Genomic DNA, 20,272 nt, shown 5'->3' with positions numbered 1-20,272 from the left:
GTCACAGACGGCTTCGCCACACCTACTTGTCCAGGGAAGTGAGCTCCAAAGTTCAGTAGAACTCTCCCTAAGCTCCTGATCCCCAAGGTAATTCGATTTATCACAGATTATTGAGCAACAAAATGTATGACACCTTGTGTGTAAGTGATAAAAGGACCCCTGCTACTCCCAGTGACCACATGAAGTGTGCGGCACACAAATACACAAACACCTCTCACCAAGTGCGATAGTCGTACTGTGGACTCAGGTGTTAGCACACACAGGAGATGACATAGCCTGAGGAAGGACAAGAAGACTTAATGGGAGGTGATGCTTATGTCCAGCTTTAAAGCAGAACCAGCTCTTGGTGATGGGACAGGAAACAGCAGCCAGAGGAAAGAGCCAAGACAGCAGCTTCAAGGCACGACTGTGATGACCAAGGAGCAGGCCAAGGTGGTTATACCATAGGGCACTGGAGAACAGGAGAGGCCAGCAGGTGCGAGGAAGCATAGTGGATGTGTGGGAAATCCCATCCAAAATCATCATTTCCAGGAACATACACACACAGTGGGCTTAGGGCATTGATCTACCTCAGAGCTGCTAAGCCCTTTTCTCTGACTTGGTTACCTGGGAGCTCCTGCATCACAGTGATGGGCAGGACCTATAACAGTGAGTTTGCACACCTCCCATTCCAGGCCTGGGCTGCCATGCTGATGAAGTAGAGGAGGGAGAAGCTGACGAAGGCTGGAGCACAGAAGGGTAAGAAGGAACCAAAGGCAGGTAGGCCTGTTTTTATACAAGGAGCAAGATGTGATGGAGACAGGGGAGGCTTAAAATTTTTTCAAACACATCTGTTGAATTTATTGAGGTATTTCCCTACTGACATCAAATTTTGAAAATTAAATTTTTCCTAAATTCGCATTTGTAACAACTTTCTCAAAAATTTTGAAACCAGTAAAAACTTACAAAAACATTGCACGTACATTAAGAAACTTCCATTCCTGAGCTATGTGTGAGTCAGCTGTCACCTGATATCCCATCACTGCTGCATACTCTAGTGTATTTCTTAAAAACCAGGCACAATCTCTAATATCATCCCAATCATCAAAATGACTTGTCATCGATACATTAGTGCCAACACTTCCTTAGTTCCCATCAAGTTTCACCAGAATGTCCTCTATTCACCAATGACATTCAGGAAAAGGGCCTGAGGGACTGAGGTATTTGTATCTCCCTGTTATGCTAAAGTTGTAGTTTATGCGTGTTTTATTTGCCCATTTTGTGATTTGTATGCTTTTTAAAGATGTGTAGAGAGATTTGTGTGTAGAGGGTCACTGTTCATGTAGATCAGACAGAAGTCTTCATAAAAAGATTTAATTGAAAGATTTAAAAATGTTCATTGAAAGATTTAAAAATGTTCATTTAGACTTTTGTTTTCATTTTTTGACAATGGTTCAGATTACCTGAACAGCCAGGTAGCAAGAAATAGAAATCTTTTGCCAACATTTTCAATAGATTTCTCTTTTACTGGCTATTTAGCTTGTTGCTAATTGTTTTGCTATAACAAACAATGCTACAATGAAAAACCATATATCTAGATGCTATTAGGTCCATGTTTGTAAGACTAGAACTAACACTCAGAATGCCCTGGTGTAGAAGGAGCATATTGTCTACTGTACTAGATATTGTTTTTGGATTATTTTAATATCAAATGAATAATGTATATTTATTTGCATTTCAATAATTTATTGTATGCTGAAGGTTGTACTACCAATATTTGAACATGTGGTTCCTTTCTCTACAATATTTTTTGTTTGTTTGTTTGTTTTTTTAATTTATTGGGTGACAATTGTTAGTAAAATTACATAGATTTCAGGTGTACAATTCTGTATTACATCATCTATAAATCCCATTGTGTGTTCACCAACCAGAGTCAGTTCTCCTTCCATCACCATGTATTTGATCCCCCTTACCCTCATCTCCCACCCCCCACCCCCTTACCCTCTGGTAACTACTAAACTATTGTCTGTGTTTACGAGTTTTTGTTTCTGATTTGTTTGTCTTGTTCTTTTGTTGTTTTGGGTTTATATACCACATATCAGTGAAATCATATGGTTCTCTGCTTTTTCTGTCTGACTTATTTCGCTTAGTATTATACTCTCAAGATCCATCCATGTTGTCACAGATGTTCATGTATCATCTTTTCTTACCGCCGAATAGTATCCCATTATGTATATATACCACAACTTCTTTATCCATTCATCTATTGAAGGACATTTTGGTTGTTACATGTCTTGGCCACCGGAAATAAAGCTGCAATGAACATTGGAGCACACGTGTCTTTATGTATAAATGTTTTCAGATTTTTTGGGTAGATACCCAGGAGAGGGATTGCTGGGTCATGTGGTAATTCTATTTGTAATTTTTTGAGGAACCTCCACACTGCCTTCCATAACGGCTGCATCAGTCTGCATTCCCACCAACAGTGTATGAGGGTTCCTTTATCTCCACAGCCTCTCCAACACTTGTTACTATTTGTCTTGTTGATGATAGCCATTCTGACTGGGGTGAGGTGATATCTCATTGTGGTTTTTATTTGCATTTCTCTGATGATTAGTGATGTTGAGCATTTTTTCATATGTCTATTTGCCATTTGTATGTCCTCTTTGGAGATATGTCTCTTCAGGTCCTCTGCCCATTTTTCAATTGGGTTGTTTGTTTTTTTGTTGTTGAGTTGCATGAGTTCCTTGTATATTTTGGATATTAGCCCCTTATCGGAGGCACTGTTTGCAAAAATCTTCTCCCATTCAGTTGGTTGCCTCTTTATTTTGTCAATGGTTTCTTTTGCTGTGCAGAAGCTTTTAAGTTTCATATAGTCCCATTCATTTATTTTAGCTTTTACTTCCATTGCCTTTGGAGTCAAATTCATAAAATGCTCTTTGAACCCAAGGTCCATAAACTTAGTACCTATGTTTTCTTCTATGCAGTTTATTGTGTCAGGTCTTATGCTTAAGTCTTTGATCCATTTTGAATTAATTTTGATTCATGGTGACAGATAGCAGTCCAGTTTCATTCTTTTGCACGTGGCTATCCAATTTTCCCAGCACCATTTATTGAAGAGGCTGTCTTTCCTCCATTGTATGTTTTTAGCTTCTTTGTCAAAACTTATCTGTCCATATTTATGTGGTTTTATTTTTGGGTTCTCAATTCTATTCCATTGGTCTATGTGTCTGTTTTTCTGCCAATACCATGCTGTTTTGATGATTGTAGCCCTGTAGTACAAGCTAAAGCTTGACTTCTTGAAGTGTGATACCTCCATTATTGTTCTTTTTTTCTTAAGATTGCTTTGGCTATTTAGGGGCTTTTGTGGTTCCAAACAACTCTGATGATTTTTTGTTCTATTTCTTTAAAAAATGCCATTGGGATTTTGATGGGAATTGCGTTAAATCTGTATATTGCTTTGGGTAATATGGCCATTTTGACTATGTTGATTCTTCCAATCCATGATCACGGAATGTCTTTCCATTTCTTTTGTGTCTTCTTCAATTTCTTTCAAAAATGTCTTATAGTTTTCAGCATATAGGTCCTTCACATCCTTGGTTAAGTTTATTCCTAGGTATTTTATTCTTTTTGCTGCAATTGCAAAAGGAATTGTTTTTTGTATTTCTTTTTCTGAGATTTCATTGTTAGTATATAGGAAAGAAATGGACTTTTGTACGTTGATTTTGTAGCCAGCAACTTTACTGTATTCGTTGATTGTTTCTAATAGCTTTTTGGTGGTGTCTTTATGGTTTTCTATATTTAGCATCATGTCATCTGCAAAGAGTGATAATTTAACTTCTTCATTCCCAATTTGGATGCCTTTTATTTCTTTATCTTGTCTGATTGCTCTGGCAAGGACTTCCAACACTATGTTGAAAAGCAGAGCTGATAGGGAACAGCCCTGTCGTGTTCCTGAATGTAGAGCAAAGGGCTTCAGTTTTTCACCATTAATTATGAGATTAGCTGAGGGCTTGTCATATGTGGCCTTTATTATGTTGAGGTATTTTCCTTCTATATCTAGTTTATAAAGTGTTTTAATCATAAATGGATGTTGTATCTTGTCAAATGCTTTTTCTGCATCAATTGATATAATCATATGATTTTTGTTGTTTATTTTGTTTATGTGATGTATCACACTGATGGATTTGCGGATGTTGAACCATCCTTGTGCCCCGGGGATGAACCCTACTTGGTCGTGATGAATAATCTTTTTAATGCATTGTTGTATTCGATTTGCTAGAATTTTATTTAGGATTTTTGCATCTGTATTCATCAGAGATATTGGTCTGTAGTTTTCTTTTTTTGTGCTGTCCTTACCAGGTTTTGGTATCAGGGTAATGTTGGCCTCATAAAATGAGTTAGGGCGTAGTGTCTCTACTTCAATTTTTTGGAAGAGTTTGAGCAGGATTGGTATTAGATCCTCTTTGAAGGTTTGGTAGAATTCACTAGTGAAGCCATCTGGTCCTGGACTTTTGCTTTTGGGAAGGTTTTGGATGACTGATTCAATTTCCTTACTGGTGATCGGTCTGTTTAGATTTTCCAGTTCTTCATGGTTCAGCCTTGGAAGGCTATATGTTTCTAAGAACTTGTCCATTTCTTCTAGGTTATTGAATTTGGTGGCATATAGTCCTTCATAGTATTCTTGGATGATCCTTTGTATTTCTGTGGTGTCCGTGATAACTTCCCCTTTTTTGTTTCTGATTTTGTTAATTAGTGTCTTCTCTCTTTTTATCTTAGTGAGTCTAGCCAAGGGTTTGTCAATTTTGTTAATCTTTTCAAAGAACCAGCTCTTTGTCACATTAATTTTTTCTATTGTCTTTTTGTTCTCTATTTCATTTAGTTCTGCTCTGATTTTTGTTATTTCCTTTCTTCTGCTGACCTTGGGTTTCACTTGTTCTTCTTTTTCTAGTTCTTTAAGGTGTAACATGAGGTTATTTATTTGGGAGTTTTCTTGTTTCTTGAGATAGGCCTGTAATGATATAAATTTCCCTCTTAAAACTGCTTTCGCTGCATCCCAAAAATTTTGGTAGGATGTATTTTCATTGTCATTTGTTTCTATGTATCTTTTGATCTCTCCTCTAATTTCTTCTTTGATCCGGTCATTCTTTAAAAGTATGTTGTTTAATCTCCATGTATTTGTGCTTTTTCCTGCTTTCTTTTTGCAGTTGATATCCAATTTCAAAGCCTTGTGATCAGAGAATATGCTTGGTATGATTTCAATCTTCTTAAATTTGCTGAGGCTGATTTTATGTCCCAATATATGGTCTATCCTTGAGAATGTTCCATGTACACTAGAAAAGAATGTATAGTCTGATGTTTTAGGATGAAGTGCTCTATAAATGTCAATTATGTCCATTTTATCTAATGTGTCATTTAGGGCTGCTATTTCATTATTTATTTTCTGTTTGGATGATCTATCCATAGCTGTCAATGATGTATTTAGGTCCCCTATTATAATTGTGCTTTGGTCATTTTCTTCCTTTAGTTCTGTTAGTAGTTGCTTGGTATATTTTCGTGCTCCCTGATTGGGGGCATAAATATTGATAATTGTTATGTCTTCTTGTTGTATAGTCCCCTTTACCATTATGAAATGTCCATCTTTGTCTCTTGTTATCTTTTTCACCCTGAAGTCTGTTTCATCTGATATCATTATGGCTACACCTGATTTTCTCTGGGTACCATTTGCTTGGAGTGTCAATTTCCACCCTTTCACTTTGAGTCTATGCTTGTCCTTATAGCTGAGATGTGTCTCTTGGAGACAGCATATGGTTGGGTTTAGTTTTTTGATCCAATCTGCTACTCTGTGCCTTTTTATTGGTGAGTTCAGTCCATTTACATTTAGGGTGATTATTGATATGTGAGGATTTCCTGTCATTCTATCTTTAGTTTTCTGGTAAGGCTGTGTCTCCTTTGTTTCTTTGCCTTTTTGTCATTGTCTGCTATTTCTGTGTGGTGGTATTCTATGACGTTTCCCTCTGTTTCTTCATTTATTATAGTATATATTTCAGTTTTGGATTTTTTTTGAGTGGTTACCCTTAAGTTTATGGAAAAGAAAGTGTGATATTTAGAGTATTCCATTCTCTTCAGCACACTTACTTTCTCCATTCCCATATTCTGGTTCAGGCCTTTACTCTCCCCCTTTTTATGTTTTGGTTGCCACAAATTGTCCCTGCTGATGGTGGTCAAATAGCCTCCTTTAGTATTTCTTGTAGTGCAGGTCATGTATTAGAAAATTCCTTTAGCTTCTGTACGTCTGGAAAGGTCTTTATTCCTCCTTCATATCTAAAGGATATCTTTGCTGGATATATTATTCTTGGCTCATGGTTTCTCTCTTTCAATAGTTTGAATATTTGGTTCCACTCCCTCCTGGCTTGTAGAGTTTCTGCTGAAAAATCTGATGATAATCTAGTGGGCTTTCTTTTGTAGGTTATCATCTTCTTCTCCTGGCTGCCTTGAGGATTCTTTCTTTGTCGTTGATTTTAGACAGCTTCAATACAATGTACCTTGGAGAACGCCTGTTGGGATTGAGGTAATTAGGTATTCTATTTGCTTCTTGGATTTGAGGGTCCAGTTCTGTCCACAAGTTTGGGAAGTTCTCATCGACAATTTGTTTGAATATATTCTCTGTTGCCTTCTCTTTTTCTTCTCCTTCTGGTATGCCTATTATTCTTATATGGCTCTTTCTGATGGAGTCAGAAAGTTCTTGTAGAGTTCTTTCATTTCTTTTAAGTGTCAAGTCTCTTTCTTCTTCCATCTGTGTAATTTCCAGGTTTCTATCTTCGATGTCACTGATTCTTTCCTCCATCTGGTCAACTCGACTACCTAAGCTGGTTATTTCATTCTTAATTTCTTCTATTGAGTTCTTAATCTCCAGAAATTCTATTTGGGTCTTTTTTAAAATTTCAATCTCTTTCGTAAAATGCTCATGCTGTTCTTTGATTGCGTTTCTGAGTTCATTTAACTTTCTATTTGTGTTTTCTTGCATCTCATTGAGTTTTTTTAGAACTGCAATCTTGAATTCTCTGTCATTTACGTCACATACTTCTGTATCTTTAAGTTCCTTTTCTGGAGACTTTCCACTTTCTTTCTGAGCTGTCTTGTTGCCTTGGTTATTTATGGCTATTACTGATTTACTATTTCTCTTCCTAGACATCTACAGGAGTGGCTTCTGCAACAGGTTGACAGGAAGAGGTCTTTCTTTTGTTTTCTAGTACTTGTTGGTAGAATGTTTTATTTTTTTCTCCAACTGCAGCCTTTTTTTTCTCCCTCACACTGTAGTGCTATGTTTTCTCTGCACTATTCCAGCTTCTCACACAATGGTGGGATTCCCTGGGAGACGGGCTTCTCCTCTGTTAATAGTTCACCTAGGTCACAGGGCGCAGTGTCCCGGTGGGTATGCAGAGAGCTTTTGAAGTTCCAAAGTTCTTCCTGCACCAGATTCAGAGCCCGTATGTTTCAGCAGTTCTGTTTACTTCTGCAGGGATCCGCCCAGATAGGTGGGGCCAGGGGCGGGTGAGTTGTGACAGGTGGCCCAGAGCAATGGCGGCGACCACTACCAAAGCTGGTCCTGCTTCTACAGCTCCCTCCCCTGTAGTCACACAACAGTTTAGCCAACTGTCCCCCCGTGTCTTTCCTTAAGGAAAGAAGAGTCTGTGAGACTGTGCCTTTCTGGGACTTTGTTCCATCCTTGTGTTTACACCTTATGTCTCTGTCTGGTCCCCAAAAGATGGTTTGCAGCCAAAGACAGGTAAGATATCTCACGGGAGATACAACCTAAGCCAGGCAGAACTGAGTGGGGACCCCCAATGAACTGCCTTAGAAAAATATGGGAAGGAGCCTTGCCTCCTCTTCCCCTTGCCTGGAAAAAGCTGTTGCCGGCTCTTGCTTTTCCCTTGCACCTGTTTGTGAGAGAAGTCATAAGGACAACAAAGATCAGCTCTCTCCACTTAGCTCAACGGAGCTGTTACAATATGAGAGACTTGACCCTGAAAAGGTACATACCTTAGGTAAGACATCATGGGACCTTGTACTTCGGCTGTTTATAGACAAAGGGTGATTGGAATAAACATTTTTCTGTTATGATGAATGAGTCTCACAGACCGTGTAAGAAACAATGTTACTTTCTTATATTTGTATACCTATCAATAAAAACTTTCAGTCGGCCTTATTCTGGGCTCCAGTCCTCTGAGACTGAGAGACCCCTGGCCTCCTGAGAGATTTAACTGCATTAAGTCTCTGTTTCTTTCTTAAAAACTTAACCCAAACCGCCCCTTCTCGCACCCTCATTGCCCGTGTTGCACTGGACGTGACACTCCCCTTTGTCGGAACTAGTTGGGCTGCGAATCTGTGTCTGTGGTACACAGTTCTCAGAACAGCAAATATTCTATTCTTTTGATCTGACACCGCTACTGTTCCGCTTCTATCACAGGGCAGGTGGGGGCGGGGCGAGCTCTGGGAGGGGAGGGAGGGGGCGGTTAGTCTCAGTGCCTAAGGCTTCTGTTCTCTGCTCGGCAGTGAGTGCTTAAACCACCGTTTTCAGCCTTTTTCCCTCAGTCTTTGCTCTGAGGTCTCTGCCGTGATCGTTGGGTTCAGCCGTGTTATATGCTGCCCCCTCATCCCTGTGGGCCATAAGCGGAGCCCTAGCAGTCTGAGTTCTTCCCTCTCCCGCAGCTGCGGTAGTTCCAGGATGCAGCGAGCTCGGAGCACTGAGCTAGGTCTGCGTCCTGTGCCCCCGCGGCTCCGTCTCTGGACTTCTCACTTCCCTCCTCCCCTGCTCCTGCAATTCGCCCACCTTTAGGTGAATTCAGTAGTGGGCCTCTTCGTCTTGCCTGTCTGCTATGCAGGGAGTCCTTTGTGGAGTTATTATTGTTCAATTAGTTGTAAATTCCAGGGGAGCTTTACAGAGGCTCACCTCATGCCACCATTTTGATGACATCCCTACAATATTCAGATATTGTTAAATTATTCTTCACAGTGCTGGTTCCATTCATACTCATACCAACCATGCAAGAGAATTCCTGTTATTTCAGGACTTATCCTCTCCAGTAGTTAGGATTGATACATTTAAAATATTTGATAATTTCATGGGTGTGTAAGGCTAATCCTTGTATTTTTCATTTGTATTATTTTGATTATTTGTAAGATTTTCAATCTTTTCAATAGTGTCATGAACTCCTCACATCCTTTGTCCTATATCTCTGGAGAATTTGTCAGGTTCTAATTTATCTGTAGGAGCTCTTTATATATTCTAGATACTAGTCCATTGTCATAAAGGGATTATATGACTTTGAGAAGTAGAGATGTTTGTGCTGTGAAGATTTACTTCTCACTGAAGGGGGGAGGGATCACAGGAAAGTCATTGCTGGGGTAGAATGTGTTGGGTGAAATCAGAAAAATCCTTATTCTTTTGATCCATGTAGTTTTTTTAATCCAGTTAGCAGGATAAGACTGAGATGGACTTATTGCTGGTTAAGTGTGGTCCTTAAATTCTGTTTCCATAGTAATCTAGCAAAATCTCTGGTTTTATTTAGCCTATGATGTGGAGGAATAATGATCACCAAAACTTCTGTGCTTTATAAAACAAAATTTGTAAGTAATTGTTTTTACACTATAAAGATGTAAATTTAAATAGCATTACACAGTGAAAAATTCCTCAAAGATACAATCATAAATATCATTCTGTCCTCTTATTTTGTTAAGATTTTTATAAAAATATAGCTAAGATACAATTTTATATTAGTTTCATGTATACACAATAGTTATTCAACATTTATACAGAAGTGGCCAAAATAATGTATATACATTTTAAGAAAAAGAAAAACTATTAATATATACTGATAACAAAAGATGAATACCAGTAACCTTTGACTTCTGCAATTACCAGAGGTGCTCAAAGTGGTTACCATCAGCATCCAGACATTTCTGATTATAGCACACTACTGCTTGAGCAGCGTTGACCAAAGTGTCCACTTGTATACCTTTTTTGGCACCTCTCGTATTGTTGCAGAAAAACGGCAAGCACCATGAAACTCAAGCGGCACGCAGAGATCAGGGAGAACACGGCTTTATTACGCCGGTGGGCTCAGTGGGATCCTTCCCAAAAGGCTGAGACCCCAGCAAGGTTTTGAGCAAGTTTTTATGGGTTGGGGACTTCCTTGAGTCGGGGAAGGGGTAGGTGTTATCTGTTGATTGGCTCAAGGTGTGGCTTGGAGGGGGTTATGCGAAAGTGGGCTGGGGCTTAGGCTGGGGCCTTCTCTCTTGCTTGGGCCACCATTTTAGGACAGTTCCACGTGGCAGGGAACCATTTTAAGGTCAGTTTCCCCATCAGTGTACCTAAAGAAGTGATCAACATAAGTCAGCGATCATCTGACACCATATCACACTATCGACTATATTCCCTATACTGTACATTACATCCCCATGACTTATTTATTTTATACCTAGAAATTTGAACCTCTTATTCCCATTCACCTTCCCTCCCTTTTTTCAATTACATTTGACATTCGATATTATTGTATATTAATTTCGGATGTACAGCATAGTGGTTAGACATTTACATATAATTTAAGAAGTGATCCCCCTGACTAGTCTAGTACCCACCTACCACCATACATACTTATTACAATATTATTGACTATATTCCGTAAGCTATATCCACATACCCATGACTATTTTGTAATTACCAATTTGTACTTCTTAATGCCTTCTCCTTTCTCACCCTGTCCCTCAAACCCCTCCCATCTATCACCTCAACAAATCTAGTACCCATTTAACACCATACATAGTTATTACAATATTATTGACTATAGTTTTTATGCTGTGCCCTATGTCCCCATGACTACTTTGTAACAACCAATTTGTATTTCTTAATCCCTTTCCCTACACCCCCTTAAAATCAACAGGCCTTAAACCTTGCTTTGGGCCCCTCCGTTTCTAATGGCACTAACAGTGAGGAGATATCAGAACTCGGGGCTAGGCTGTCCCAGTGATTGCCACCAGGCCATATGAGGTCTTACTCTCCTGGTCTCATTACCATGATGACAAGGTTCAGTGAGGCAACAGGGGTCGGGCTGGGAATTCAGCCTTCCTCATCCTCACTCCAGGCCATCTGCCCCTCATTCCCACTCAATTCTGCCCTCAGTACCTGGTTTTTTAAAATGAAACAGGATGCTGATTGTGATCAAGCAGGGGAGGAAGACAACAGAGAAGATACAGCTGGTGGTTGTGGCTTTGGATTGGGTTGTGGCTGGGACCACAGTTGGTGGGGCTGCAATGGAATGAAACACAAGAGTGAAAGCTCTTGTCCAAACCTCCTCAGCACCTGCTGCCCCAGGTAATCCTACCACGGAGACATTTTCTACCCCTCTATGTGTGGCAGCCACTATGATAGATTCTAGGTTTGGAAGAAAGAGAGGAGATGGGCCTGTGTTCCTGGGGCTCGTACAGCCAATGAGGGAAGTTAGAATATGAGCAGTCACTGTGCTGTGACAGAGGAGGTGACACATGAGGAGGGAGGGTGGTAGAGAAGTCCTCTCAGGAGCTGACAATTGAGGTGGTATTGAAGGATTTACAGAAATAGACCAGGTGAGATGGGAAAGAAACGTGATGCTAAGAAGAGAAACAGTACAAAGAAACGGTTTGGACACAGAATGATGCCCTCATATTTGGGGTCAGTAAGAAATCCACAGTGAGTGGTCCAAAGTCATGTACAGTGAGGAAGAGATGTCATGAGGTGAGAAGGAAAAGGAAGGATGGTAGGACATAGTCATGGCCATTATTTGCCCAAGAAGAATCCACAGTGGATGGATCACTCTCAAACGCGCGCGCGGGCACACACACACACACACACACACACACACACACACACACACTTGGTAAGTCAATCTCATCAAAAGAGAACTACCATGTCATCCCTCTCCTCTCGCTAACCTGTTGTTGGCAGCTCTTCCTTCCAGTATACCAAGAATTCATCACGCCATTCCTTGCAGACGCTCACTGGGATACTGGTTAAGGTCATGGTCAAATCCTTGTCATGCTCCCACTTCTCTTTCATCAGTTTGCCTTCAGAATGATCCACTGTATACTTTCTGTTCTCCAAGTCAAAGAGGAGGAATCTCTGTCCATTGAAACCAATCTCCCAGGACCCACTGATGGATCCGTTGGCTTTCCACGGACACATGAACCTGCCCTGCAGGGAGAAAAAATCTGCAGCCCACCATGAGAAAGACATCAGCCTCTGCTCTTCACAGATCCTTTGACCCCACCTGGTATCCAGCCCTCTGCTGCGCTCCAAATTCTTGGTCCTCCCCTCTCCTCTGTGTCATGGCCCTCTTGGGTGTCACCAACATCTAATATTTACATAAACACAAAGCTCCCTAACCCTACATCTGTTCTACTTCCGCCCTGAGCCTTTCAAACTTACCTATGGTTGTAATAATCTCTGGTTTAATGTCAGGCAGTGCCTTTTTGAGCTCTTCTGTCAGGTCTTTCAGAGTTTCTGTCTGTGTTTTCCAGGCACCTGTGGCATTCACCTTCATCCCCAGAGGACCGATGGGTTCAGCCATCTTGCTACTACAGGTATAAATAAGAAATGTGTTTCCATTGACCTGGCCTTGAACCTCACACCATGGTTGTCTATTAGGAGTGATGGTGAAGTTGTAGCAAAGAGAGGAAGCATCTGTGAAGGAAAAACACAGGTGATGGTTGGGGTTGGAAGAAAAGGACCCATAAGCATCTCTCCCCCATCTCTGTGATGGCAAGAGAATCCCAACTGATGGCTGGACTGGCAGAGCAAGGATTGACCCTGCATGGCCCCTTCCTTCACCAGTTGAAGGCCAGCACCCCTCCCTTGCTTGAGGAGTTCCAGGAGGCCTCTGCTTGGTAAGAAGCCACACATTCCCAGATATGTCCCTTCTGCCCACCAGGCCAATACCCACCATCAGTCAGCCCATAACCATTGCAGGGACGTGCCAGGCTGGATAGGGGAGAAAACAGTATAGGTGGCAGAGGATTGTCACAAACTAGCCTGTACCCTGCAGGGAGAAGGTAGATTGTCAGGGGGCTACTCCTGAGGAAAGTGGATGACAGTGGGTGCAGGGTGAGGAGAGGACCCACCGTTGGAGAAGGAAGAGTTGACATATGTCATGGAATTTAGCACGGCCCCTGGGAGATGGTGTTAACCTGCTATTAGGATGGGTCTTGGGACTTTGGGAAAAGGAATGGCTACACTGCATGAAATAAAATAGCAGGAACTTCCAAGGCAGACAGTACAGGGAGGGATTAAAAGGCTCCAAGAAATACATATGTCAGAATGGATATAGTATGAGAAGCTAGGACGAAAAAACAGAAACGGTTCACAAACTATGCTCCATGGGAAGGCCTGGAGGACCCTCTGTTTATCAAACTTATAAAGAATGCATGATGATGATGGGGTTCAAATCAGGCCCCCTCAAAACGTGCCACTTCGGCGTATCAATTATTTCTAGTTAAAGTTACTTAAGAAACGGCAGTACACTGTGACCTGCCTTTGTCCCCCTGAAAACAGGAAAGAAACCTCCCATGTGAAAGGTACCCTCCCTGTCCAGGAGGTAGACAGGCATCCTTAGCACCACAAATGGGGAAGTGAGAAACCGGTATAAACAAACTTTCTTATTTCTTTTTTTTTTTTTTAAGATTTTTTTTTTATTGGGAAAGGGGAACAGGACTTTATTGGGTAACTGTGTACTTCCAGGCCTTTTTTCCAAGTCTAGTTGTTGTCCTTTCAATCTTAGTTGTGGAGGGCACAGCTCAGCTCCAGGTCCAGTTGCCGTTTCTAGTTGCAGGGGGCGCAGCTCACCATCCCTTGCCCATATGGGAATCGAACTGGCAGCCTTCGGAGTTAGGAGCATGGAGCTCTAACGGCCTGAGCCACAGAGCCGGCCCCGAATCCTTCTTATTTCTTAACTAATTTACTATTCCAAAGCGAAACTCCTGTTTCAATTTTTCAAAAATTTGTTTCTTTGTCTAAAAGGTATAAAAGCTGCCTACTTCGCTTATATTTCTATGGGTCCGAAGAAAGAAGTGATTTTTCAGTCATGGAAATGACCAAGGTCACGGGGAACAAATGAGATGCAGAAGCAGGCCCTGATCTTGACACCAGAAATGTTGCACCAGCACGACCCTCAGGTCACACCTATGGCTTCATGCTGTGTCAAAGGCCCCCTTGGACCAAGGAATTCAGTCTACAGAAAGGAGGGGGGCAGTGGCCCAACTGAGTAGGGCCCACACCCTCTCACATTCACTCCACCCAGAAGCCACAGGCAGGACAGGGCAGGTTTATGGCTTTTGACACACAGAGGAGGCTCCCTGAGAGATAATTCCCTAAGGGACAGGGGCACCCATATCTGGGACACCCTATATACCCTAAACATGGGGTCAGCAGTATAGGAAAGTATAATTCTGGACCCCAATTCTTTTGCATGTTGTCTGGCTGCTTCTGCCCCACAGAGGTGAGGTGTGTAGCACACACAGAGACAGGCACTAACTGGCCTGGAAAGATCACAACATTCACTATCTGCCTGCCCTTTGCTGCTGTGTAATGAATGAGCCTCACATGCTGCTGCTTCCTCAGCAGGTAGAAAATATGGGCTTGGGACCTAAGGGTAGAGTGAGATGCCCTTCCTTACCGTGATGCCCAGGGCCATACTGTGGAAAAGTGTGCTTCCTGTCCCTCCTACTCTAGGTTCCCTGGGCCAGGTGCAGAGGCTTTTGCTAGGGGTGTGTCCTCAGGAAAGGGGGATGAGGGGCCACTTGGTGGAGGAAATGGTTAGGGTCACTTCACCCGTGGGAGGTATTGGCAGCCCTGGAGTTCTTCAAACCCCATAGCACTGGGTAATAAGACAGTTCTCTGGGGAGCAGTCCTGAGGGGAAGTAGACAGCAAGGAGAGCCTGCGGTTGCAAGGCTGGGTGATCAGCTGGCAGAACCCGCTCAGTTCAAGGGTGGACGGCACTGGGAATGATGAAGGGTTTGTGTGGGAAAGCTGTGTGTGCACAGTAGGGGCATATGTGTATTCTTGTACGCCCGACCCTGCGGAAATGCCCGCGCTGACACCGTGAGTCCGTGACTCATGCTCCCACTCCCAGAAGCGCGGGCTGGGGGGTGGGTGCTTCAGCAGAGTGTCCTGCTGCGCCCTCTGTCCTTCCCTTCTTCTCCCCGCCGCTCTCCCACCCCTTACTCCCCCCCCCCCCCCAATTTGCCCAACATCACTTTTTCTCCCAACCGCCTCGTTTTGGTTCCGTTTCTTGCCGGGATGGCGACAAGCGGCCCCGTAAGCCCGCGAGGTTGAAACGAGCTCGGAGAGGATTGAGGAGGGGGCGGCGGCGCCAGCGGGAAGGTTGGTGAACTCCCGTGGGCACCGCATCCCATCCCCCGTCTTAATGTCCCCCCCCCCCGCCTCCTTCCTACCCCCTCACCGCAACGCCCCCTGCATGTTCCATTCCCAACTCACCGCCGCGCTTCCAGGGACTGGGCGCTGCCCACATGCAGTCCCGCAGCAGAAGCAAGATCAGGGGCACAAGGCCCTTAGAGCCACCAGTTCGCACCATCGCCTGTCAGCGCAGGCAGCGGAAAAGTGCCAGGGAGCCCTTCCTCCCACCGCCTTTTCTTCGGAGCCGGTTGTCGCTCTGCAGGCGATGAGCTCCACTTAGCGAAACAGTGCGTGGCGAACGATCCGGGCCAATAAAGGGGATGGGATGGGCCGCGCTCAGAACTTCTAAGGGAACATTGGTGAGAGCACGGCCGGTGCCGCCTCTCCCCGCTGCACCTCACTTCGCGCGGGTGACCCCCTCTGGGCACAGACGGTTAAAGGCGCCAAACTTTCGACCACCACCAGCCTTCCACAGGCCAGCGTCCGGCACTTTTGCTGGATGCCGGGCCTCCGCCCCGCGCCCCGCCTCTTCCCGCGCCCCGCCATTTCCCTGCTCCGCGGGCCAGCCACCACAACCGATTCCCTGCCACCACCCACTTCTGGGGACCTGGAAGCCCAAACTACTGGCAACCGAGGAGTCAGGGCATGGGGGTACCCCCAGGGTCTCAGTCCATAGTCACCCACAAACAATCCTTTTGCCTACTCTGCTCAAATGACTTGCCCACAAAAACCCTGCATCATCCACACTGCCCTGCACCCTTCAACTTCCCAGCAGGTTCTGCCAGCAGATCACCTGACCTGCAACCCCTGGCTCTCACTTCACCAAACACATCTCAGCCACTTCCCCTCACCACTCACTGCTCCCCACCCCAGCTCACCATGTTTTATTCCCCAGTTCGTTGGTGTTCAGATACTCCAGTGTTCTATCACCTTCCCACCTGTGAAGTCACCCTAATCACTTCCTCCACCAGTGGTACCTCATCCCCCTTTCCTGAGGACTCACCTCAGCAAAAGCCTCTGCACCTGGCCCAGGGAACCTAGAGTAGGAGGGCCAGGAAGCACAATTTCCAAAATATGACCTTGGGAATGATGGAAGGGCACTCTCACTCTACCCTTGGCCCAAACCCGCCTTTTCTATCCACTGAGGAGGCAGCAGCACATAAAGGTCATAGATTTAGGCAGGAGGCTGCAAACCTTTTCTACAAAGGGCAGATAGTGAGTGTTGTGATCTTTGCAGTCCACTCAGTATCTGCCCCTGTATGCACTGCACACCTTCACCTTCCAGTGCAAAAGAGCCAAACAACATGAAAACGAATAGGGAAACCAGATCTGAACACTTTCCTAGAGGGCTGACCCCAGATTTAGGGTATATAGTGTGTTCCAGATAAGGGGGTCCCAGTACCCTAGGGAATGAGCTCCTGGTCCTCTTCCAGCAAGGGAGGGGCACTAGCCTTCAACTGGTGAAGGAAGGGCCTGGACAGGGGCAGTCCTTGCTCTGCCAGTCCTGCCATCAGGGGGATTCTCTTGCTGACATAGAGATGGAGGACTGGGTGTCTTTGGCCTTTTTCACCCAACACCAGCCCTGACCTGCATTTTTCCTTCATGAATATTGCCTGTCTGTGCTATAACTTCACTGTCATTCCTGATGGAAACTATAGTGTAAGGTTCAAGGCGAGGTGGATGGAAACACATTTCTAGGATCACTGTGTTAGGAAGGAGGTCAAACTCCTTGGGGCTCTGGGGAGGAAGGAGAATGGCTCAAAGGCTTGGGAGAGACAGACAGAAACTGAAAGACCTGATGGAAGAGCTCAAAAAGTAACTGCTTGATATAAAACCAGAGTTTTCAACAACCATCGGTAAGTTTGAAAAGCCCAGGGTAGAAGAACAGTTGTTTTGGGGTTAGGGAGCAATTGTGTTTATGTAAAAATAACTGAACTGCTTCCCATGTTGGTACTTATCGCAGAACATCAGGCACCGCACGTGGCACTGTGCTCACATGTCACAACTCTCCCTCTCCTGCCAGGTCCCAGCGTCTCTCCAGGAAGCCTTTCCTGAATACCCAGGACCCATCATGAATTTGGCATGTGTCCTGTGGGGTCCTTCCTCGCTTCTGTTGAAAGTCCTATGTGTTCACCTAGAATTTGAGTCTCACGGGGGCAGACACTTCTTTGTATTTTGTACTCAGAACTTGGTAGATGTCATTAAAAGTATCTGTCAGATGAATCTTCCTGGTAACAGTATGTGTACCTGGGGTCCATGGTCACATCAGAGTATTTTACGACCTCAGACAGTTAGAGGTGACACAAGACTAAAGATGCAGGAAGTGGAAGAGGATGAAACGCAGGTCCCTCCCTCAGCGGCCAGGCCCTTCCAAGGGAGTCCCCAGGGCCACACCTGCATCTTTCTCTCAGAAATGCTCACTCTCTTTGCCTCGACCTCACTGTCAAATCACAGCACAGACCTGGACAGCCCTGGTGTGAAGTCCGGGCTCAGTGGATCCAAAGTCTTTCCTTCAATATGACAGTGACAGCAATAAGGTCAAACCTTGGGGTCCCCTGGGAGAGAAGTGCAGACAGACTTGACCCAAACGCTGAGAGAGGTGAGGTGAGAGCTCAGGAGGAACATGCCTGTCATCACACTAGGAGAAAACAAGACCAGGGTAAGTGAAGGGAGATGGAGACAGTCAGCAGGAGAGGGAAGGGGCGGGGCACAGGCAGGGCAGGGCCTTTGTGTAAAGGAACTGATATCTGGTCCCATCTTAGAGACACGGTGGACCTGATGGCAGAAAAGGGCAAGTCATGGAGACAGTACAGGCCCCTAACTGTGCAGAGACACACTTGAGCTACTAGGAGATGGTGGAGCTCTCAAGAGTTAGGATTACGTGTGTGTGGAGGGGGGGATGGCAGGTCCTCCCACCCTGCAGGCCAAGATGTCCTGTCAGTGTCAGGCAGAAGGATGCACAGTTGCGTCCTGGCAGTCCAGCTTCAATGGACAGACCACCCTCCTCTCTGACACAAGGAGCTTGAACTGGACAGTGATTGATCCTGGAACCAGAGGGATCAAGAGAGCCTGGGAGAGCAAGGAACTGGCAGAGTATTTCAGAAAGATCTCAGTGGGAGATTGCTCTCACTGGCTTAGGGAATTTGTAGAATATGGGGAGAAAATGCTGGAACCCTTTGGTAACTGAGCAATAGGGTGCAGGACGTGGTAGCTCTCTTTAATGGTCTAATGCCTTCCCTGTGTGTGTGTGAGTATGTTTGTGAATTTGAAAATGTAATGGATGCATAGACTGGTTGTTTTTCTGGTGGACTTCCTGTCTGGAGAGTCAGTGACTGCCATATGATTTCCCAGCATCCTCCTTTCCCATCCCACCTCCCTCAGCACAGGAGTCCCCTTCTGCAATTAACCACTGATCCAGTCGCCCTGGACTGCCAGATGGTCCCCAAATCTCTGAGCAGCATTGTGCTTCCAGGCCTTCTCTTCTTCCTCTGTTATAGTCTTTCTTTGACCACCTAAAATGTCACTTCTTATGGAGCCTTCATCCCTTCCTCAGACAGAATGAAGCACCTCTAGTTCTGTCAGCCTCAAAGAGGTCTACCCACATAAACATGTCCAACTGTGTGATAATCAGATGACCAACTGCTGTCTCCCTCAGTAGAGATATGAGCTCCATGAGGACAGGGCACAACCCCTGTTCATCTTTAGACCACAGGACCTGGTAGAGTGGCTGTCACATAAGTCAGTAAATATGGCGTTGACATGTGCTGACTGGGGGATGTAGATACTGAGGAAGGTATAGTTTTAGGTTGGACAAGGTTTTTCCTCATTCCCTTTGTTCCAGTGCCATCATTAAAGGCCCCAGATACCCAACAGTCTTCACTCATCCAGTTAATTGCATGGATCTTCCCAGTGATCGTCATGTGCTCAGTCTTAATTGTCATCATCTTGAAAGTAAACAGGAGATCAGGTACCATGGAAGGTGAGAAGCAGGCTGGCCTGGCCATTGGGCAGGATGTAGTCTGGTAAGGATGTGGGAGAGGTGAGCCCTGGTCTCACCTGTGCCCTGATCCATCTCTACATGGAAATGATGCCCTTTCTTAGTGCTGAGCCCCCCCACTCCACAGTAGGGCTGGAAGTACTCTGTGCTTGGGGAGACAAGGTATTTACAGGCAACGCCACAGTGCTGCGAGGGGAGGGGCAAACCGAGTCCCTGCTCCTGTGTGGGGCAGGGGCCAAGATCTAGAAGGCCTGGCATGGGTGCAGTCCAGTCCCAATGCAAGCCAGGACTTGCACTAACTTTTGATGAAAAACTACTTGCTCTCTGAGGAGAGCATGATTTAGTGCAGCAACTTGCCTAATGTCATAACAGCTTTTCCATTACCTGATGATTCTTCTCTGAACTTTGAGAGGGTGACAACATCAAACCAGCCCTTAATGGCAAAAATAGTCTCCTGATAACAGTCTGCCTTCCAATACAATTATTGTCTTCTGCTCAGACATGGGTTCACCAGGAAGCTGAAGATCTTAACTCCAGAACCCATCACCTATGCAAGGTCCCTCCATGGCCCTTAAACAGGCCTCTGTGTTGACTTGGTAATTCTGAAACCTTTGCAGTCGTAAGAGATTTACTCACAATCAGTTAGGACTGTTAGTTTTACTCTGACTCTCTTTCCGTCAGGCTTCCCTGTGTCAGGTGGAATTGGAGTGGCAGCTGGCATTTTCTATTCAATTAAGAGGAAGATAGTTAGGGAGGTTATTTTCTTTTGTTTGTTTGTTTCTTTGTTTTTGGTTTAATGTGCTCACACTGTCATGTAGGAAATGATTCCACCCTTTCAGTCGCCATAAAG

General features: G+C 44.5%; 1 long non-coding RNA gene across 1 annotated transcript; it reads right to left on the bottom strand.

The window, feature by feature from the left end:
* Positions 1-10,068: 10,068 nt before the first annotated feature.
* LOC109439616 (UL16-binding protein 1) lies at positions 10,069-15,925 on the bottom strand. Its single transcript, XR_012496795.1, has 5 exons — positions 15,507-15,925; positions 12,443-12,697; positions 11,950-12,225; positions 11,165-11,287; positions 10,069-10,353 (listed from the first exon to the last, which is right to left on the bottom strand). It is a non-coding gene; the product is annotated as a UL16-binding protein 1 (long non-coding RNA).
* Positions 15,926-20,272: the final 4,347 nt, after the last annotated feature.

The sequence above is a fragment of the Rhinolophus sinicus genome, linkage group LG05, assembly GCF_036562045.2.
Source record: "Rhinolophus sinicus isolate RSC01 linkage group LG05, ASM3656204v1, whole genome shotgun sequence".
Lineage (NCBI taxonomy): Eukaryota > Metazoa > Chordata > Mammalia > Chiroptera > Rhinolophidae > Rhinolophus > Rhinolophus sinicus.
This window is presented reverse-complemented; position numbering and strand designations above follow the sequence as displayed.